The sequence below is a fragment of the Camelus bactrianus genome, chromosome 6 (assembly GCF_048773025.1).
Source record: "Camelus bactrianus isolate YW-2024 breed Bactrian camel chromosome 6, ASM4877302v1, whole genome shotgun sequence".
Lineage (NCBI taxonomy): Eukaryota > Metazoa > Chordata > Mammalia > Artiodactyla > Camelidae > Camelus > Camelus bactrianus.
Window position 1 is genome coordinate 18,634,067 of NC_133544.1, and position 21,123 is coordinate 18,655,189.

Consider the following 21,123-nt stretch of genomic DNA (forward strand, 5'->3'; position numbering starts at 1 on the left):
ATGAATGCCTGGGGTTATAGATCAAGCTGCAAAATAGAAGCCAGGAAGAATACGTGACTAAGGGAAGCATAGAACAGAGCGAGGTTATTAAACATTCTACAGATCATTAGTCAAATGTGGTGATACTTGCATGATTTCAGGAAAAAAAATGGCAATATCCAAAAATGCATATTCATTTTGTTGGCAACATTCGAGTGTGTATGTGCACATACATGTGTATGTAAAATAATGCAATGATATTAACCTAATTCAATAACATTTGCATTCTCAGGAAACAAATAGGGGATAAATATTAATAGGAATTTCCAGTAGGATTATTTTAATGGCTTCTCTCAATAATTTTACTTTAGATTTGTGGTCAGTAAAATGCTGTGGGCACTTCAGATTTTTCTAACATACATCCTTGGAGGAAATTATGGTGCTACACTGTCATACAAAAAGAGGGATTGGGGAAGTGACTGCTAGATATAAACAAGAATGTTTTCCCCTGAAGATACAAGTGGATGACAAAATTGAATTTCTGTGCAGTTGGATGTGGTTGGTGATAGAGCTAAGTTACAGCTAATGGAATACAGGATGAAGTGCTGAGCCACGCCTCCAGGGCAGACCATGGACAACTTCCTGCTCAATCCTTGATCTCCCCGGTACCCTGCTACCAGCTATAAAAGATCCTAGGGGATGGCAGGCACATAAGGTGGAAGGTATCAAAGACTCTGTAATACCACTTTCAGGTAAACTGCCCAGGACATCTTTCTGACCAGAAGCCCACTTTGGACTGTTGCGTGATTCAGAAATGAAATTTCTTTTTGTTCAGCTATTGAAATGTACAGGTTTTGACTTAGCATACCCTGACTAATACAATGGCTTTCAGTTTAATGAATATTTTTTAACTAATTAACTTTTTAAGAATTTACTGTATATATTTTTATTAAAGATTTTTTAAATTAAGAATAAGCTTCAAATATACATTAAAAACAGAAGATTGTGTAATGAATCCACACACCATCACTTAGGTTCAACAATCATTAACATTATATCCTATTTGTTTTTTAATTGTTTTCTCTCTGCATATATTTTACATGATTTTTAAAAATTTAAATGTAAGATACCGAAATCATGATGTTTAATCAAAAATATTTCAGAATGTATCTCTTAAGATAGGAAAATAATGGCAATAATTTTATATAGTCATCTAATATCTAGTTCACACTCAAATTCTCAAGTATTTCAAAAATTGTATTTTACAGCTACCTTTGATAAATTAGGATTGCAGTCAGGATTTAGGAACTGCATTTATTTGTTAATATCTCTTTACCCTCTTAAACCTGAAGCGTACCCCTGTAATAGGGAAGAACAAATCTGACTCCATATTAGATCTGTTCCTTTAACTTTGACCCTGTGCTGTTTCCTGTGCTTAGTCATGCTGGTTTTGTAAAAGAATCTTGCCTATAGCCTGAAATATATAGAAGAGCCTTTTCTCAAGACTCTGACCTTTAAGAGTATAACACTTTCCCATTCATATGAAGATAAAAAGTAGCAGAAAGAAAATAACATTTGTCTTCCTGGAGGTTTGCCAGAACATCATGACCTGGCCTACATGGACAGCTGCAAGAACAAAGGATTCCAACACCAAGAAGTTTGCAACAATCAACCACATCCCTTCCCCCTCTTTAGTGTAAAAGGAGCCTGAATTCTGACTTGGGGAAGATGGTTCTCCAGAACATTAATCTGCCATCTTCTCAATCTGCCGGCTTTCCAAATAAAGTCATTATTCCTTGCCCTAGCACCTCATCTCCCAATTTATTGGCCTGTGGTGCAGTGAGAAGAACAAGTTTGGACTCAGTAACCCCATCTACCCCAGCATCTTATTGTTTTTCCTTCTGTATTTCCAGTTGCCACTGTAACAAGTCACCACAAACTTAGTGGCTTAAAAAAAAAACACAGATTTATTCTCTTAACTGTTCTGGAGTTCAGAAATACAAAATGAGTCTTAAGGATTAAAGCCAAAGTATTTGTCAGGACTGGTTTCTTAAGAGAGTCCATGTGATAATCCATCCACTGCATCATTCACTTCTAGAGACTACCAGCATTCCTTGGCTCCTGGCCACATCCCTCTGAGTTCTGCTCCTCTTGACACATCACTTTCTCTCTACTGCAGTAAAATCTCCCTCTGCATCCCTCTTACAAGGCACTTGTGAAACATTTACAGCCTACTCAGGTAAACCAAGATTATCTCCCCATCTCAAGATCCTTACACCATATACAAAAATAAACTCAAAATGGCTTAAAGGCTTAACCATTAAGACAAGACACTATAAACCACTTAGAAGAAAACATTGGCAAAATATTCTCTGACATAAATCTCAGCAATGTTCTCCTAGGGTAGTCTACCCAGTCAATAGAAATAAAAGCAAAAATAAATAACTGGGACCTAATTAAACTTATAAGCTTTTGCACAACAAAGGAAACGATAAGCAAAACAAAATACAACCTAAAGAGTGGGAGAAAATATTTGTAAAAGATGAGACTGACAAGGGCTTAATGTCCAGAATATATAAACAGCTCATACAACTTAATAATTAAAAAAAAACAAACAACCCAATCCAAAAATGGGCAGAAGACCCAAAAAGCAGTTCTCCATGAAGACATACAAATGGGCAATAGGCACATGACAAAATGCTCAAAATTGCTAATTATGAGAGAAATGCAAATCAAAACTACAATGAGATATCACCTCACACTAGTCAGAATGGCCATCATTAAAAAGTTTACAAATGATAAATGCTGAAAAGGGTGTGGAGAAAAGGGAACCCTCCTACACTGTTGGTGGGAATGTAGCTTGGTGAAGCCAATATGGAAAACAGTATGGAGATTCCTCAAAAGACTAAAAATAGACTTACCATATGATCCAGCAATCCCACTCCTGGGCATGTATCTGAAGGGAACTCTAATTTGAAAAGATACATACACCCCAATGTTCATAGCAGCACTATTTACAATAGACAAGACATGGAAACCACCTACATATCCATCAAAAGATGACTGGATAAAGAAGCTGTGGTATATTTATACAATGGAATACTACTCAGCCATAAAAAAGAATAAATAAGGCCATTTGCAGCAATGTGGATGGATCTGAAGATTGTCATTCTAAGTGGAGTAAGCCAGAAGGAGAAAAAAAAATACCATACAATATCACTTATATGTGGAATCTCAAAAAAATAAAAACCCACAAAGTTATTTACAAAACAGAAACAGACTCACAGACATAGAAAACATACTTATGCTTACTGGGGGGAAAGGGGTGAGAAGGGATAAATTGGGAGTTTGAGATAGCAGATAGTAACTAATATATATAAAATAGATAAACAAGTTCATACTGTATAGCACAGGGAACTATATTCAGTATCTTATATGAACTTATGGTGAAAAGAATATGAAAATGAATATATGTATGTTCATGTATGACTGAAGCATTATGCTGTATACCAGAAATTGACACAACATTGTAAACTGACTATATTTCAATAAAATATATATATGCAATATAAAATTTTTTAAAATTCTTAACATGGCTGCAAAGTACCTTTTTTCAGATAAGGATCTGCGGATTAAGATTTCTTAATATTAATTTCTGGAGATCTTGGTGTGCCATTTTTCAGCCTCCAATAGTGTGGTGATACGGATTCTTTGGAAAGATCAGGCTAGTTTTCTTACAGAATGACCCACATTCTGGATTTGCCTAATTATTACTTAATTGTGTTATTTAACTTGTTCATCTATGTCCCATATCTCTTATACAATAAATATTAGGTCTTATGGCTTGATGAGATTTAGGCTAAACACTTTTGGCAAAAAAAATAATTCATAGAAGATGCTGTGAACTTTGAGTTACATCACACTGGAGGGCATAGACTAGCAGGTTGCTCTGTTATCAGTGATACTAACTTTGATGACATTGTTAAGGTGGCCACTACCAGATATCTCTGGTATGTTTTTCCTTCTGCGACTGTCAAGTCAGCTATAGGATAATATTTTGACACTCTGTGACCACCCTATTTTCTAATATTTTACCTAATAATTTTAGCAACCTTTGATGATCCCACTGCCTCACTTTGTTTTTACTTCCACCTTTTTTTATAAATTTCTTAAAACTTTGCTAATCCCCTCTTTCTTCTTTTCCAGATACTGTTCAATGAGGGTAATTTAATCTTTCTTTGATACTAAAAGATCTCATAAACTCTGGGGTTATCTTTTGAACATTAATTTTCTTTGAACACTAATACAGTAACAAAGAAGAAAGTGTAGATAATTTAAGAGATTCTGTTATAAAGATCTTGTGTTTAGGAGCTTTGAAACAATGACACTTTCCCATACCCAACAACGATTTCAAAAAACAGTCTGTTGGATTATAGCCAAGAATAGTAATGACATCATAGTCATATCAAAAGAAAAACTAAACTATCATCTTCTGTTCTTTGCATTACAGTAAGAAGTTATCATGATTTGAAAATCAAAATATTTTGATATCATGTTTTATTTTAGCCTGAATGAAACTGCCATATTGGGGAAGGTTCTCTCAAAGGAGTTTATCATACTTGTTTTTCTCAAAGGAATTGCTTATGTCCAGATGGAGCTCACTTTGAGAATGTGGTCATGATCACCTTTCCATTTGATTCTCATTCTCAAAAGATTATAATCATTTTGCCAGCAGGGAACTGATCACAAATTTCCCAGGAATTTTTTTTTTTTTTTTGATTGAGATCTGGCGTCATTTTTTATAGTACCCATCCCTAAATCCTCTCCCACAGCCAATGATTCAAACAACCCTCTTGCCAAAAGTAAGTCAATGCCTGGGGGCACTGGCATATAAGATGCTAGCCAGCTGTTTCCTTTCTCCACTAAGTACCGACTATGAAGATAAAGGGAAAAATTGTTAGGATCGGGACTTTATGATAGACTGGATTAACTATCTGACTGAGATGTATAACCAAGGCAAGCTCTAAATGATTATTTTCTGGATACAGTCACGAGGAAGTGGTAGCCAGATCTTCAAGTACACCAGAATAAGATGGAGGAAAAGACTGAGTCCTTTGAGCTCAATTTTTTTTTTTTACAAGAAAATAATTCTATACCCAAGAGTAAATTAATGTTTAATATTTTGTGTGTTTGATTTTGGTTTTTCATCTTCTTTCACTCTAGGAGGACTAGCTTATTACCTGTATAGGGTTGACAGGGACAGAGTGCCATTTTGAAATCCCTGACAGTAGTGAAGAGAAGATTTTCAGAAACAGAGTGACAGTATTGCAAGATATTTGGGTTTATGGACTTGAAAAATAGGAGCTCTTCTATCTCAGAAAGGAAAGGATTATTGTGGAGACAGGAAAGGTAATGTCCCTCAGTCTTCAATGTACCAGACGCTGGTATAAATCCAGACCCAATGCTCCCGGCACCAGCTTGGGCCCTGGCAACCCCGTGCCTCTGTATGGGGAAAACCTCATCCTCTGAAGCTCTTCCTCTGCAGGATCAGTCTTGTAAAGGCTTGAGGATCTAGTCACTCGGAACTGATGCCAGGGAATGAATGTTCTCTCCTCAAGGATACACTAAGAAATGAGCCCTTCAGCGTGTGGTGGGAACAGGAGCAGTGGACCCAGCCACCATCACTGGGCTCTGACCCCCAAGCCCTGTGTGGGCGGGGATGTGGCAGCATTTCACTGTCCTCCAACCACCCAGTGGTCCTCAAACTTCAGAGCTTCTCAAAATCACCTGGGGACTTGTTCAAACACGCATTGCTGGGCCACACCCTCCAAGCCATGAGGATTTGTGTTTCTGACAAATTCCCAGGCGACGCCCCTGCCACCAGCACAGGACCACACTTTCCCATCTACTGCAGTTTCTTTCTCTGTCAGGCTTTCACTGAATATCACGCTCCTCTAAGGTTTTCCTGACAGACAGGAATATTTACACCCTTCTTCAAAGCAGTGCCTGAGAACCCGGCTGTACTGACACCTCCCAGCCAGGGCCTCGGTGCCTCCCTCCCTGTGACCACATGTAGTAACACGTCATAACTCAGAGGACCCTGGCGAGTGTGGCTGAAAACTTTCCTGCCTGATGGAGCACTAGGTTGTGACATGGTGTTTTCGTGAATAATTAGTCATTCTGCAGGATGCACTGTCTCCAGTGGTCACTGCACGGACCAGGGGATGCACTTCCTTCCCTCAGACTTGTCTCCCAAAGACAGCATCTGTAAAACATGCATTCAGCTTCTACTCAGTGGCTAGTCATCCTTCATCAGGGTTCAGGATACCACAACAGGTCCCAGCCAGGCCCACCTCCTCCACCGAGGCACTCCATGCATCAGCAAGACCTTGGTCTTGCCAAATAGACAGGCTTAGAGCCCTGGGAGAGGGGAAACCTGCACGTCTGCATGTCCTGCTAGTCCCTGATCTGGCTAAGGGGTTTCTGTGACACAAAATCAGATGCACGCAAAACTGCAGTGATACTTGATTTAGTAAGAATATGCCATTCCGTCCTATGTCACTTTTTAAAATTTACTCATTAGAAAACACAACCTTGCAGTTCATAATGTTATGAGGCAGGGAAGAGTACAAGAAGGAGGAGACAGACTTCTTGTTGTCAAGGTTTATGCAATTATTTGGGGGAGGAAGATATTACATGTTGACAACATTACTAACGACACTCTGTCATGATATAGAGAAATACAGCAGGCCAAAGGAGTGTGCTGCATAGGACCTGCTCCCAGTCTGGTTTCCAAGAAGACGATGTTTGAGCAGTATGCACTTTGTTTATTCATTTCACAGGTCCACTAAGCTCCCCTCTGTGAGAGAGACTTTAAATCATCCCCCAGTCCTCCAGAGCAGTGCTGTCTGAAAGGACTTTCTCTAATGGTAGAAACTGCCTAAAATTTCTGCCCAGTCTACTCTGCAGCTTACCATCACTTGAGGCCACGGAGCACTGGAAATGTGATCAGCATGACCAAGGCACTCTTTTCATTCATATATAAGAAATTTTAAAAGTCACCCATGACTGGGAACTACCATAATGGACTGCCCCTGCAGACTCTATGGTGACCCAAGAAAAATACATACTTTTGCAGGAAAACATGTCAAGACATAAGGTTTATTGAGAATCTGCAAAGTTTGGACAACAGATGGAAACCTGATAAGGCAGAAAGCCAAACATTTAGTTCATACCCAACACATTTCCAGCTTCGCTTATTATAACCTTCTGTTTCCTAGCTGTGTTGTTCACTTTTTATTTGAATCTATCCATCACATTTGTGCCAAGATCACTGCTCTTTCTTGCCAATTTGTCTGCCTCTCTGATTTCTTGCCCCAGGAATCTTATTTATAATTTTTTTTCCTTAATGTTAAATAGTACTTTTTTCCTTCTTTTTTTCTTCCCTTTCCTTTCCTTCCTTCCTTCCTTCTCTTTCTTTCTTTCTTCCTTCCTTCCTTCCCTCTTCCATTTCTTTCTTTTTTTCTTTGCCTTTGAAACTATTCCTAGTGCTGAATTGGGTCTTTTTTGACTTTGAGATATACATTTAAATTCATATACTTTTTCAGTTTTTTTCTCAAGTTCATGTACTAAAAAAAAAATCTACTAATGTCAAACTTCTGATTCAGTATTGACCATACTAACAATATTTTGTACCAACATAAATGTTTGATTTTTAAAGCACTCCTGTGTCTAATATGTAAACAACCCAATGAAGTCTGTAGTGTACATTAGCCAACACACAGCTCATTTTTTTCATTTTTTTGTCGTGTGTGCTCTTCATGAGAATATAAGTTTTTCAGGGGCAGAATCTTCGTCTACTCTCTAATATCTTCCCACTGTCCAGCATAGTCTCTCGCCTAAAGTAGAAGCTCAGTGAACATTTTGGGAGGTAAACAAATCAGCGAAGGCCTGGCCCTTTCCTTTTTAGCACAGACCACAATCAATCATATTACCTAAGTCTTCATGAAAGGAATTTGTACTAACTTTCTGCCCTTTAACAGCATTTTAACGTAAGTTACTGCATAAGCATTGCAGCATTAAACTCCTTTCACAAGTTGAACAGTGGTGAATCAGGCACACAATCAATGAGTCATTCACATTTACAGGATGCACTCGAGAATTTCCTATTGCTAGTCACATAGGAGCAACAATAAGGGGAAATAGAGAATGCAAAATTAGGATACCATCTGATACAAGCACTATGTATATTATGCCTCGGGAAATTGAGTTTGAACCAAAATGCAATTAAAAGTGCTTTTTTTTTTTTTAGGTCATCTTCAGAAATTTTGGAAGGAGATTAGGTCAGAATAATCTCAGTTGCATATACACCAAAGTAAGAGTATTGATACAATGACAAGAAAATAACAAAAGTGAGAGAAAACTTTCTATCTGTATTTTTCAGGCTTGAGACGTGAGTGGTTTTAGCAATATTAGTGTTGGGACAAGCCTGGGTCTACAGGTATGTTTCTCTCCATAAATTAAATCCAGAAAATCAAGCCAGGTCCCTTTTACTCCATGTTAAAAATTGATATAAATTTGCCATTATGATTCATTCAAGCAGTTGAAAGATAGACCATCCCAAAATAACCATGTGCCTCAGAAAACCAAAGCAAAGCAGAGGGAAGAGTGTGCTCTGTCTCTGTGCTGTGGTCCTGCTATCCATCACTACCATGGACAGCGAGGATATGGCCCTTTAATAAAAACTGGCTAATTTCTTTAGAAATATCTCATTAGGCCCGCCTTTCCTGAGCTGCTTCTCCATTAAAATGTGATAAATGAATTCTGCCACTGCCAATTCCAGCCTGTCCTTCTTTCCCTTAATGAAATGAAGATGCGTCATGCTGGCAAGCACTCGGGACAGAGATAATTATTCATGGGATGTGAAAAGTGCCACAGTCACCCAACCCATCACTGCCCCACAGATACTGGAGATGGAACCTTCAGAGCTTGAGAAGTGTTTGAATAGAGATTTATTTTCATTTCACTCGGGGAAAGAATTTCTGTGGGTTTGCGCACACTTATGATTTTTTCTCCATGTATTTCTAACTCAGATAATTATGTGTGAGTGACCATTTACATAAGTTTGGCACTGATACTTACTGATTTTAGGTATAAATCAGTTTCATTAAACTTAATATTGCTTTAACGTTGAGATAGATTTTGTTTTAAATTGCATTTACGAGGTGCTATGTTTTAAATGATGGTTTTTCTTTTCAAACATTAGTGTGGAAACCTATGTAGACAAATTGTGTGGCTCCAAACAATGTAATTCATTTCTGAATACCTGGCTTGTCTTGGCTACCTTTTAACTGGCATTTTCCCTTTGATTCAAAATTACATTTTCTGTTACCTGGTATATCTCTAATATTGGGCAAAGTTAAAACGTTTGTTCCCAATATTTCAAAGACAGGTCTTTCGGGATGTTTTCCTTTCTTTGTCTTTTCTTTTTTTTTTTTCTTCAAATCAGTGCACAACTGAATCTACTGTTTTAAAAGAATCTGAGACTCACTCACACTCAAATGTAAATGGATATCATCTCAAAATACCACTTTTGGGAAAAGGGATTTGCCATTTGCCAGAGAGCCAGCCTTTAAATTTTTCTAAGGTAAAACTACATTTATGCATATATGCATAGATATATAATATGTATAAATTTTATATATAATTACATCTTTTATAGATATACACATATATAAATATATATATATATATACATATACATATACATATGTATAAAATATCTCACACACATTTGCCTATTTTGGTTTCTTTCTTAGTAGGACATTCAGGCTGCTTTCTTCTCTACATGAATCATACCCTCTCACAAGTCCGTGTGCTTTTACCCATACTTTGAACACCAAAATCCACAGATGCCAGAATAGCAATTTTCAGGGATCTCATCACCAAGTAAAAGCATCTATTGGCAAAGTAATATGTTTATTTCCTTTTTATATGCCAGTTATGTCCTGAGTTAACCATCTTTGTAGATATTTTGTTTTTCTCCCTGAGGAAGGTAAACCATTTATTTTTTTGATAAAGAAACTAAGCTCATTCTTAGGCTAAATTAAAACTATATTTGTCGAACAAAACTTCCTATCCATTGCCATTTTTAATCTATCTCCAAATCTTGGAGACAGGCAGGCATTATTTCTGAAATACATATTTGTAAATTGAGGAACCAAGAGGTCAATTTTCCACCCTGCTGGACAGTGGAAGAATGAGATGAGACCACAACCACTTAGTTTATTCAGGGTTAGCAAGAAACTTATTGTCAGAATGCAGGTCTTGACTTCTCTGTACTTTATTTACAAATCTAAAATCACTAAATACTGCTAAAAAAAAAAAAAACTAACTTCAGGAAGGAGCTTAAGGAGTCAGAGGAGAACTGACAGCACAGTAAACAGACATTTTCCCAGATCAATTCTAGTGCTTTATTTAAAAAATTAAACACATACTCAAAAATCTTACCAAATGGATAATCCACACGATGCTCTCAAACCATCATTTTTCTTGTCACTTGACACTTTAATAACAGTAATCATTATAATTAATATTAAGGGCAATGTGAACGAACTGAAATTATTGAGTAATTACTACTGACCTGTCACTATGTTAACAATTTTTCATGCATTATTTTGTTTCACTCTCCAAAGGAGTAGGAAAAATGAAGTTACTTAATACGCAGTAACTCGCCCAAAGTCACATACAGCTCAGCTCCGCGAGAACCAGGTCTCTCTGTTCCCTGAATCTGGGTTCTGAACCACCTGACACGATGTGCACGCGGAGTTTTCTTCTGCCTGGTCATGCTCGTTTTATTCATATTTCGTCTCAGCCTCCTCCTGCCTGGGAATCTGGTGTTCCTCCTGCTACTCTCTAACAAACTAAGGAGATTCGCTCTAAATATTTCCCAGCAAGAGACTGCCATTTAAGTCCAAATATAGCTGAGACTGTGAAAGACTCTCTGGTCGCACTTTGCGCTTTAAAACCTCAAGTGCCCGTGAGTGTTTGTCACGCTCCACGGCTGGCTTAGCTGGGAACTGATGGCAGCTCAGGCTGCAGGACCAACAGCCCTGCTCAGTTTCGTGCAGGAGGGCAGCATCTGCTGGCAGCTCAGCATGTCTGCAAAAAGGCCAACGACTTTTTCTTAAGATTAGCAGCCCAGACAAAAGATAAATGACAAGGTCCAAGAACAGAGGGCAGGTTCTAAGATCAGAATGTGTAGAGCTACCAGGCAAACTCCCATGTATTGTGTGAAAAGTGCTTTGCAAGGAAATAGTCATGATCCACCCTCTCTTCGAAAACCATCGGTTGTGAGCTGAATGGGATTTAGTGGCACCAAAGGAGAAGTGAATCAGGTCAGTAAGACTGTATGTCTCTTCGATGATCATATCTTTCACATAATATTGAAAAGACATTTTGCTGATGCCTAAAAGTCTGGGGGCCCAGACATTTAAGGTATCTTTCAATGAATCCCAGCCAGGTAGGGCCCAATTCAGATTTGAAATCCCTTCCTCTTTTCCTCTTCAGCCAGGTGCCATTGTGGCAGTCCTGGGCCATTCTGACCTTTGACTTAACAAAGGTGCTTATTCTTTTTCATTTATCTCTAGCTGACTCTTTCCTTCAATCTTTAATTAAATCCAGAGACTTCAAAATCCTCCAGGAAACTCCTTGCCTTAGTGGTTGGATTCCTTGAAGAAGAGCCCCCTGCAGGTCACAGGCACGCTGCCACCTGCTTCTTCATTTGCTCCTCCTGGGGGAACGCACAGTGGTTACAGCGCCTGGGCCCCACCCCAGCTTCTACCAGTTTTCTCTTCCACGTTACTGCATTTGTTATGCACTTCCATACCAGCCTGCTGTGTTTCTTCCATAGGCTTTATCACAGTTTGTTCACTTCTTTATAGTCTCTTCTCCATAGGACTGTCATGGCTCTGACATTTCCTGGATTCTTCACCAGTGTGTTCCAACAGGGAGCAGATTGCCTCGTGCATAGTAGGCTCCATAAATATCTGTAGAATAAGTCTTTTAATTGTTTAGTAATTGACAATGAGTCAGACTGTGTCCACTCAGACCTGTACCTTCTTTACTGCAAAGTAGGGATGCTGTGTGATAAGGCTTTGTGAAGGGTTAATATAACTTACGAATTTTGCTTATTGCACAGCATAAAATACACACTTGGTAAATAGCACTTACAAGAGCATCATCTTTGAAAGAATCCTTAAATCTCTCTTATATCCATTCTTACCAAACCAGAATCTGGCTTCTGCGTGAAACAACACTCAACATGGCCAGGGTGGGGGAGGAACTAGCATTGGATGACATTACCCATTTTTCTCAATTATACTGTACGGTAACTAATTTTTTCCAACTTCTAAGATTTCAGATGAGAAAAATTGAGGTTCAGAGAAGTTAAGTGACTTATGAGAGTTCATACAAAAAATAGCAGACCAGGGTTTTAACCCCAATTTGGACTGTACGACTCTGAAATGCCTGTTCTTTCTGTCACACTTAAATGCCTGTGCTGGCTCAGAAATGTAGACTTCTTTATTTATAAGCTATCAGAGATATTTTGAGGTGATACTCTGTCAGCTTGCAAGAAAGTGTTTCCACCTACATTCAGGACTAATTTATGCACTGGCACTTGTGGCCATATTGTTCTTGAGTCAGAACACAAATTGGCTCAATACATCAGCCAAAGGCAGGTCTTCCTTTACAGCTGATTTCTTGACTTGTCACATTTTCCAGTTCCTCTGGGTGTCGTGAAGAGGGGAGGATGAGCATTTTATTTAAAAATATGGAGAGGAAGGTTGCTATTTCTGCAACATTATAAGATGATGGCTTACTGGCAGGTAATACTGACTTTCCCCAATATTATACCAAATAGAACTGACTACGTTTATACATTCAGGAAATTGGAGTATCTAAGACTTAACACTTAGAAGGAGTAATCTGGCATGAGTAGGAATGGTAGTGAATCATTCTGGAGACACATCACAGCTATTAGCCACATGAGCAATGGCCATCCCCATAATCACAAACACATTTATGCCATTAGTTTGGGAGAGGGGAATGGGACATTTTTCTTCACTAATGCTTTTAACTCTGACTCACAGTTGCATCCTTTTTCTTCTCCCAGGTCACCCTCCAAAGAATGGCTGCCTACACTCTATTCCCACTTCTAGTAAGAAAACAGTACCCTCCTTCTTAGAATTTATATCTTTAAGATTTGATTTCTTTCCTTAAGGAAATAGAATAAATAGCATTCAATTGTGTTGACATTATTAGTGAAAAAATAGAGAAATCCTCTAAGGACAGAAGTTGAAATAATAAAACAAAACAATTTTAGAAATTGAGTGGGAAAAGAAAGATGGGAACCATGAATTAAACTCTTTGTTCTCTCAAATATCATGTACCTTGGGGGGAAAAAAAAGCTATACAATAGTGTAGGATTGGTGATAAATCCAGAAGTGTAGATTTGGTTGACATAACAGTACAATCTTTGATGACTTTCAATCCTCAGAAGAACTAAGAAGGTAGCAGACACAGCTAACATATCCCAACATAAGAATTTATAGAAATGCCATGTTAATAACCTGTCACTGATTATTTAATAAAGAGATGACTTTCTACCTCAATGGCTTAAGGCCACTCAGACCACCAGCCTGAGTACTTGGATTCTAATCCCATCTTAGTTTTCTAGAAGCCATATGACTTTGAAGAAATCATGTGATGTCTCTGGGCCGCAGCTCTCTCATCTGCATAATGAGGGGACAAAATAAAATAATCCAAGTCCTCTTCTTAAAAATGATGTTATCATTTGGTAGTTATTAATATAGGTTTACTTTTTAGTCATTGAAAATATGGAGGAATTATTGCAACAAACACATTGAATGCATACTTTTGCCAAGCACTGGGGTAAGTGCAGAGACAAATTAATAAATATATCTATTTCATTAGCAATTCCCCATCCTAGTCTCCAAGCTAAAACCTTTTCATTGTGGTATCTAAAACCCAAGATGTGGGAATACATAGTAAATGTTTCTTTCTTTCTTCATAATATTAGTACTGGCTAGTAAGGCTGCAGTGAAACCTACAGCTGATCACACGGCTACTTTTTTCACTCTAAATAATATCACATATCCTGTTTTACTCATTCTATTTTCTCTATTCATTGACTTGAAGGCAGGGGGTGGAGAGGTGTTATATAGATGCACATGAGCTTTTAGAAGGCTTCTTTAAGTGAGGGATAAAGACTAGTTCCTGGGATTCAGGATGACAAGAATGTTGCAAGGTTACCATTCCTGCTAAAAGGATTGAAAAATCTGACATTATTCACCTAAACTGAATTCCCTTTAAAAATTCAAATCCTTTTAAGAGGGAGAAAATGTAGTAACTGCCAATCTTCTACATCTGCATTTATCAAATCAAATTATCTTATTCAGGATAACATCATAATAGAATATTGTCAGAAGATTCATGTCTCCTGCCTGGAAAATGAATGGCTCCCCTGTTAGGTAACAACGGGAAACAGCCCAGAATGAGGCTTCAATCTACTGACATTATGTCTAGGGGTGAAACTACTGGGAACTGAAGGGTCTTCATTATGCTAAAGTTTTCTCCGAATGGCCGCAGAGAGTTTAGGTGTGTAATCTACAGTGTGCAGCGCTGAATCCCAGACCACAAGTAAATGACTCAGTCGCACAAAATGTTACACACGTGGTATGGAATGAACGTTGCCATAAAAACCCCACCCAAACCACAGGCACAGGCAGCCAAGGCCGCCCACTGATGGTAACAGGAGCAAGGGGATGCGCTGCATTCTCATCCGAGCCCCTGAACGCAGCTCCCGCGGGCGCTGTTGTCTCTCCTCTGCAAAAAATCAAATTTAACCCTGTTACACGACACTTTTTCTGCAACGGAGACCTTTTATTATTTCCTTTCCACATGTTCCAAGACTGAGACCAAGCCATATAAGAAAAGATATATCCTTCACAGGTTTGGAAAATCTGGTTTCTTTCTCAGCTCTGTGCTTATTAGCTGAGTGACTCTGGCAGAGCTCCTTCACCGCCTTGAGATTCAGATTCCTTATTTGTAAAACAGGGATAATCAGATGATCGTTGCCTTATCTGCTTCACCTGTCACTCCTTGGAAAAGAAAATAAAATTATGTATGTGAAAATTCTTTGTAAGCTACAAAGAAATTTTAAATGTCAATTGGTAAAAGGAGACTATCTCATTCAAAAGAAGAGCAAAGTTTTCATTTTTTTCTTTCTTTTTACTTGTGTCTAGTATCAAATCAATGTTTTCCTTATTAATGTTTAGATGGCATCCAAGGACCAGATTCAGGGTGTGAAGTAGGGGGAGTGGAAATGGTTAAGTATCTGGATGATGTTAATAGCCAAGTTAAAAAACACTCAGATACAGTTCAGTGTTCTCTGTGTATCTGGATAGTTGAGCTTTGGTTGCACAGGCTTAAATGGAAAACTTAGACTGAGAGTTCAGAAGTAGCAAGGAAAAGTATGGAGAGTCTGGAGAGTTTGGGTGGTAGAAGGGATAACAGGTAGCTAGAAGGTGAATGGAGATTTGAGAAAGAGGGCGAAGGACTTTCCTAGTTTCTTTCAGCCTCTGCGATAAAAATTGAAAAAAAACTTTTATGATACAGTTAGCTCAAGGCTGGGGAGAATCAGGGACTCTACACGCTATATCCAGGACAACACTAGAGTAAAACCAAGCAGCATAGATGCACACCCTAATTGTCATCCATGTCAACAAAATATGTCCCATACCTAGAACTGTACTAGTGCAATGGTAAGAGGATCCTAGAGAACCTGAAGCATGGTATGGGTATCATGGGAAGATTCCTGGGTTGTAGCCTTGAGGCATCTGCAAGATGACTGCAGCTCAGGTTTCATGGTCCAGGGGAAATTCTTGAAAAGTGTATTGGCAGACAAGTTAAGAATAAGGACATTTTGGGATGTCTGAGCTTCTTATAATCAAGGTGATTACAACAAAGACAAATGCCTATTGTGTTTTTAAAGTACAGAGTCAATTGCACAATAGATATATACACCTCTATGTGTCCCTTCTTCAAATATTCTCTACCCTGTCCAAAACCAGAACTACTAAAGAGACTCATAAAAGTTACATCTTACTCAGTATGTTCAAAACGTAACTCATCACCTCCTTTCTTCAGTACAACTAGGACCATTTTTCTCCGCTTCTTAACACCCTCTGCCATGTCTACATCAAGCTCCCTAGCAGGTGTTCTGTCCACCTCTACACTTCATCATAACCATGTTGCTTATAATCTCCCATGAACAACCCACTGTCTAATTTCCTTGGAGTTATTCACGCTGCCGCAACTAAAAAGGACAGGCAACTGTCCTTTATTTAGTTATTTTGCTTGTTTGGATTCTATCACCTACTGATGCTATGACCTTTGGAAAATTACTTAACCTCTATAAGCCTGTTTTACTCATATGCAAGTTGAAGATCCATACTTTTATTAATTCATGCATCTAAAAGGTATTTGTTGATCTATAGCTGTGAACAAAACAGACAAACATCCTCGCCCTCATGGAGTTTTCATCTTAGTGGAAGATATAAACAATCAGCAAAACAAGTAAAACATAGAAATAGGTCAGAGAGTGATAAGCGATATGAAAAAAAATAGCACAATTCAGGCAGCTAGAGGTATGAGGGAGGGGCATCAGAGAATGTCTTGATTTACACACTCCAGTAAAGGTCTTGAATCACTTGTGAAGGAGGTGGTCATGTAAATTATGTATCTAATAATTTGGGGAAAGTATTTCAGGCATAGAGAAGAAGAAATGCACAAGCCGTGAGGGAGAAAGCTAGTGCAGGAGGAGCAGAGTGGGTAACACAGGACAGCAACACAAGGATAGAGAGGGAACAGGAGCAGATCGTTTAGGACCTGACAGATCACAGTGAGGACTTTGGATGTCACACTGAGTGAGATGAGACTATGGGAAGCCTTTGATCCAACTTAAACTTTAAAAGGATTTTTATGACTGCTAAACTGAAGGAGGGTAAGGCAGAAGAAAGATGACCATTTGAAGGACAATGCAATAATCAGGAGTGTGGTGATGGTGACCTGAGTCAGGGGAGTAATAGTGGAAGTGATGAAAAGTAGTCACATTCTGGATACATGTGGAAAATCAAACAGACCAGATTTATCGAAGGAGCAGATGTAGATATGAGAGAAGAATGGTCAAGTTCAACAGGTTTTGGTTCTGAGCAACTTTAAGAATGAAGTTATAATTAAATGAAATGGTGAACATTGTGAGAACAGTAATTTTAGGAGGAAATATTTGGATTCTGATTAGAAATCAAAATTAATACGTCCAGTATTAGGTCCAATACATGAGTCTGGAATTCATGGGAGAGTTTAAGGATACACGCATAACGTGGTTGTCATCAGCATATTTAAAACCATGAATCTGCATCAGGCCACTAAGAGAATGAGTATAGATTAAAAGGCCCCTCCAACATTTAGAAGAGAAGAAATTATAACACAGGTAAAAATAAAGCATAGAACAACAGTAGAGAAAGGGACAAAGAAACTAGGGTTACATGGAATTATACCATTGCAAGACTCTTTTCTTGCTTGTAAAAGTTTACTGTATTATGTTAAAGCAAACCATGATGAGTTAAGGATGCATATTCTATTCCCTGGAGCAACCACAAAAAATGAAAATAAAACAAAGACATAGCTAAAGAACAGCAGAGAAGATAAAATGGAATCCTAATACTCAATTAATTCAAACATGTACATAAAAGGAGAAACAAACAGATGGGACACATAAAAATAGCAAGATGATAAGCTTAAAAAGCTAACCAAATTAATAATTACATTAAAATATAAATAGCTTAAGTGCTCCAATTAAAAGACAGATTATCAGACTAGATGAAAATAAAAGAATAAAAATAAAATGTTGTTTATAAGAGAGAAACTTTAAATTTCAGAGAGGATTAAAAGAAATAAGCAAAAGAAAGCTGTTGTGGCTATATGAATATCAGAAGAGTCCTCAAGACAAGAAATGATAACTCTTGTACTTGTGCACGGGAGTCTAAATGGTACACCCACTGTGGAAAACTGTAAACCTCTTATAAAGTTAAATATATAGCTACCCAGTAAGTCAGCAAGCCCATTCCTACATATTTACCCAATGGAAATAAAAGCATATGTCCGTACAAAGGCTTCCCCAAGAATGCTCAGAGCTGCTTCATTGACAAGAGTCAAATGCAGGAAACAATTCAATGCCTATCCATGTGCAAAGAAGGATGAGCTTGCAATGGAATACTAAACCATAAGAATGGACTACTGTTACAGGCGCCAACATGGATAGACCTCAAAAGCATATGTTAGAATGTGAAAGTGAATATATGTATATTCGTGTATGACTGAAAAATTGTGCTCTACACCAGAAATTGACACAGTAAACTGACTACAACTCAATTTTAAAAAGGCATATGTTGAGCAAATGAAGTCAGATTATATTCCATATTTTCCATTTATATGAAGGTCAAAAACAGGCAAGACTATCTATAATTATAGAAGTCAGGACAGTGGTTACTTCTGCAGCACGTGGGAACTTCCCAAGGGGAAGGAAACACATCTCTGTTGGGTGATAGTTATAAGGTATATATATATTCTAAAAATCATTCATCTGTACACTTATAATTTTTATGCAACACAAATTTTCTAAAAATTGTTAGTAAAGTATATTTCACATTTTAAAAGTTATAAAGATGAAGAATTATCAAAGAGACTTAGAGGGAGGACTCAGTGAGGTAGGAGATTATCACATTCAGGAGATTGTGATAGCCCAGGAACCAAGTGAAGAAAGTGTTTCAAGGTAAATCTATATTCAGAGTAGATCACAGAAGACAGTGAGATCTACTATGACAAGTGCTAGTGACTATGAGCTGACTGTTGGGTATATAGCACAATAGAGATAGAAATCACTGATGACTGATAAGAACAATTTAGGTGCAATGGTAGCCTTCCATCTTTAGCAAAAGTTCAAAAGAGAAATTGGCAAATAAGTACAGATTTTTGAAGAACTGCTATAGAGCAAAAGAGAGACATGAGTCTTCACTAGAGAAGAAAATTTGGCCAAAAGAGAGGTTTCTTTTCTCAGATGGGAGGATTCATAGTAAGTTAGCTCTGCTGATGGAAGTAGTCTAATAGACAAAGAAAATCTGATAATAGAACAATGACTGAAAGGACCTTTGAGCCTTGTCCCTGAGTAGGTAAGCAGGGATAAAATCTAGAACAATCTAAGGTTAATAACATTTAACTCTAAAGTCATATGTGTGCATATCCACACCTGTGTGTATAAATGTTATATAAAATAAGGCAAAGAACTGTGCTTGGCATAGCATCTTAACACACGTCTCTAAGTATCAGCAAATTTACCGCAAGTAAATAATCAACTCATGAGCGAGCCTTTCCTTGATATATTGGGTACCCCAACTTTGTCGTTCTAGACTACAAGGTGCTCATTTCTATCTTTAGAGTTACCACACTATATTTTTTGTTTGTATTCCTCTTTCTCTGATTGAGATAATGACTTACTAACTTTATCTATGATGCCAGAAAGGGATTTTAGGCACATAAAATCCTCAGTGAATGTTTTGAAAATAAGTAAGCTATTGCCCTTTTCCTAGGGATGTTTGTCTTTACAACCTGACTTCTCATCATGCCTTGAGAGGCTCTAAATCCTACTGAAGTCATGCTAGTCCTTATGAAATAGCTGAGCAGTTTCACTGCCCCAGTAATACTCAAAGTGTGATTCCCAGATCAGCAGTGTCCTCAGGAGCAATGGCAGCAATTCTTGGCCTTGCCCCAAGTCTACTGAATCAGGAACTAGGTGTGTGGTCCAGTAAGTTGTAGTTTAACAAGCCTTCCACATGATACTGAAGCACCTTGAAGTTCAAGTACTGTAGCACATATTCTTGACTTAATTCCTCAGCTGGCAAGATGCAAGGAAACACCTGATTATACTTTGGTCATCAACCTGTGATTTCATTAACCCTGGTCTTAACACTTTTTCCATTGATTTTGTTGTTGTTGTTGTTATTAGATAAACATAATTTATTTCTCCTATGGTCTTTAAATATGTTTTTCATTCAAAGACAAATGTGCATTAGAATGTTAGAAGTCTTTGGTGACCCTTGGGAGGAGGGAAGAAGGGAGTGATTTCTCTGCTTCGAAAGGCACAGGTAGGATCTTTTCTAAATAAACCAAAACCTCTTGACTTTACGAAGATAAAGAGTGAAGCTGACACCAACAGCTTTTATAAGTAACTCTTAGATGTATTCAATCCTAGGGAATTCCCTTTACCATGGAAGAATTGAGAATATGACACCCTGAGTTTATAATCTGGGAGGCCTGAAAAAGACCAGAGATAAGATAGCATAATGTAGAAGAAACTCTGACCTTTAAAATTGGCTCTACCCCTATAACTATGGTACAATTTTGTTCAGGTTATTTTACCTTCCTGGATTTGTTTTCATTTCAATAAATAAAGACTGATACTTGGTATTTACCAAGAGAAGATATAAATTTCAAAACTGGATTGGGGTTTAAAATTCCCCTCCTGCCTAATTCTTCACAAAGATACTGATGTTCCATTGTAAGGGTGGTTCTCTTTTTTTACCCAGGCTGAACAGCACTGGATTTCTTTTACTGAAGTATAGTCAGTTTACAATGTTGTGTCAATTTCTAGTGTAAAGCAAACATGTTCAGGCACACATATACATAAATATATTCATTTTCATATTCTTTTTCATTATAGGTTATTATAAGATATTGAATATAGTTCCCTGTGTATGATATACAGTATAAATTTATTGTTTATCTATTTTATATATAGTAGTTAGTATCTACAAATCTTGAACTCCCAATTTATCCCTTTCCATCCCCTTTCCCCCTGGTAACTATAAATTTGTTTTCTATGCCTGTGAGTCTGTTTCTGTCTTCCTAATAAGTTTGTCTGTCTTTTTTTTTTTTTTTTTTAGATTCCACATATAAATGATATCATATGGTATCTTCCTTTCTCTTTCTGGCTTACTTCACTTA